Raw genomic sequence first — 2,308 nt, forward strand, 5'->3', positions numbered from 1 at the left:
CCCGAGCCCCCCGCATCGGCAGGCGGACTCCCAACCACTGTGCCACCAGGGAAGCCCAGGTTAATCCTTTTTTTAACCTCCAAATTTATAGGTCATCAGTCTAGACAAGGTATGAGCTGTGAGAATGCAATACAAAATGGCAATCCATGGCAATCCACATCCTTTAGTGCCTAACTCATTTTCTCCTCATAAAACATTCAAAGTATTTTACATTATTACTTTATGACTGAGTCATAATATTGTTAAAGCTTATAAAAATCATTTCAGTGTTAATTCCCCTGACTCAGCTTTCTTAAATATTCTTCCTCAGAAGTTGTATATAATTTAACCAGAAAAGGTGTTTTTTTTTTTTGTTTTTTGTTTTTTTTTTAACCAACTGAAGTAATCAGAAAACAGATGAAGTAAGGAAAATAAAATAACTGCTAGGTGAATGCAGGGTTTAGAGTTGGGAGCTATGAGCTTCACTCACTCACTAAGTTGCTATAAAATGACCATTTGACCTGGCCCTTTGCCCCACCAGACATCCCTACCATCTACCACAGGCTGAGCCATTCCATATGCCACCAAATGAAATTATTTTTATTATTCTCCCATCAACAACAATGACCAGTCAATCCAGAATGAGCAAAAGTCATGTTAAAGGCAACTCCAATATAACATATCAAAGCAAAAGCATCTTGTCTTTATTCAAAGTCCATTTATCTCTCAAAGGAGCTGCTACAGGTGCTAGGCAGCTCAGCGAGGTATGGAACAGTCAGAAACCCATACCCACAACCACCTGCCATGCCACCTACAAAGAGGAGTTGGAGCCTGAGCAGCAGGAGGCCCATGAGAGCATGGAGCCAACAGGAGCTGGTCCAGAATTTCAGGGGCTGCAAGAGGCACAGAGGCAGGGCATGGATGATCATTTTTCTGAGAATACAGTCTATAAACTTCTCATGATTCTCAGAAAAGACCATGACTTGAAAAGGATTAAGTCATCATCCCAGAGATCAAAGAGACATCTTCCCAGAGGATGGTCCTGGAATAGCATTTTAATGATTTAAGGGAGCCCTTAGGAAGCTCCAGTTTGAGCAGTTGGTCTTTTGCAAGAAGTGGACACCAATGAACAGAGTAGTAAGCCACTAGATGATTCCAGAAGTCAAAAAGCATGGAACTAACCCTGTAGAGGACAGTCCAAGAAAGGGAGACTGCCATTCTTGGTTGTGTATAAGAGCAGAGTGAGAAGCTGCAGAGCTTTACCAAAAAAGCCTCACACATTCAGTTGGACAGACTACCAGAAGTGCCTTTACTGGATGATGTATGACGACAACTTCCTAGTTGAATGACTCAGTTCTTAACATAGTGAAAAACTACATTTTAAACCATGGAACAGCAGCATCTCACCTACCAGTGCAGATACAAGAAAAAAATAGAAAACCCTGGTGGCATGAGAGTACAATGATGTAAGGTGGATGATGAATTTAGTGCCCAAGATGACAGGCTCCAGTCCCATAAATGTACTTCAAATCATTTTGAGGATGTATATGCAGCGCTGAAATGAACTTCATAGCATTGCTCTTAGAACCCAATTATCACTTCTGGTGGAGGAGATGGCTTCCAGGAATGGAGTCCTTGAAGCATCCCCCAAATAGGTCATCTCACATTGGTGACTTATGCGTGGAAAGATGACCATGAAGGGCACTTTCTGAGCAATAGAAGTAGAACACTCCAGAAAGATTCTGAATCCAACTCCAACACCCCAAATTATTTCTGTGAACAGACATTAACATTTGGAGTTGAAACTGAGAGACAATTGGATGGGAGAGACATTATAGGAGTGTGGGCAGATCACAGAATGAATAAGAGTCTCTGCAGAAGCATCAGACAGTGTGCATTAGTGCAAACAGTGCCATTTTTGAAAATGGAAAAGGAATGACTAATCAGTTACCTGCAGTTACTCCTGGGAAAGGTGGCTGATAAAACTGTCACATTTGACATTGAAACTGTGACTCTAGGAACCATCAAAATAAGAAAGACAGAAACTTCAAGCTTCAAATAATTATTAGCTTGAACAACAGAGAAGTGTTTGTTGACTGCTTACTTGATTAATCATTCAGATCTCTTTATGTTGGATGTTAATTTTTCCAACCTGAATGGAAAGTGCTAGTGTTTTAGATTCTTGGATGACTAGCTTTGGTCTGCGGGGTTTTAGGGCAGCTGTTCTTAACCTGGTTTAGTTGTAATTGATACAAATAGTATGATTCAATCTCTTGGGCTATTGGAAATGGAAAATACTTACTGGATTCATTTTGGAATATTTTGGCAA

The 2,308-nt window shown here is 40.5% G+C and overlaps 1 pseudogene; it reads left to right on the plus strand.

The window, feature by feature from the left end:
- LOC103086773 (cytokine receptor-like factor 3) overlaps positions 1-1,543 on the plus strand; it is a 39,119-nt pseudogene extending 37,576 nt beyond the window's left edge.
- Positions 1,544-2,308: the final 765 nt, after the last annotated feature.

The sequence above is a fragment of the Lipotes vexillifer genome, unplaced genomic scaffold, assembly GCF_000442215.2.
Source record: "Lipotes vexillifer unplaced genomic scaffold, Lipotes_vexillifer_v1.1 scaffold377, whole genome shotgun sequence".
In the NCBI taxonomy this organism is placed as follows: Eukaryota; Metazoa; Chordata; class Mammalia; order Artiodactyla; family Lipotidae; genus Lipotes; species Lipotes vexillifer.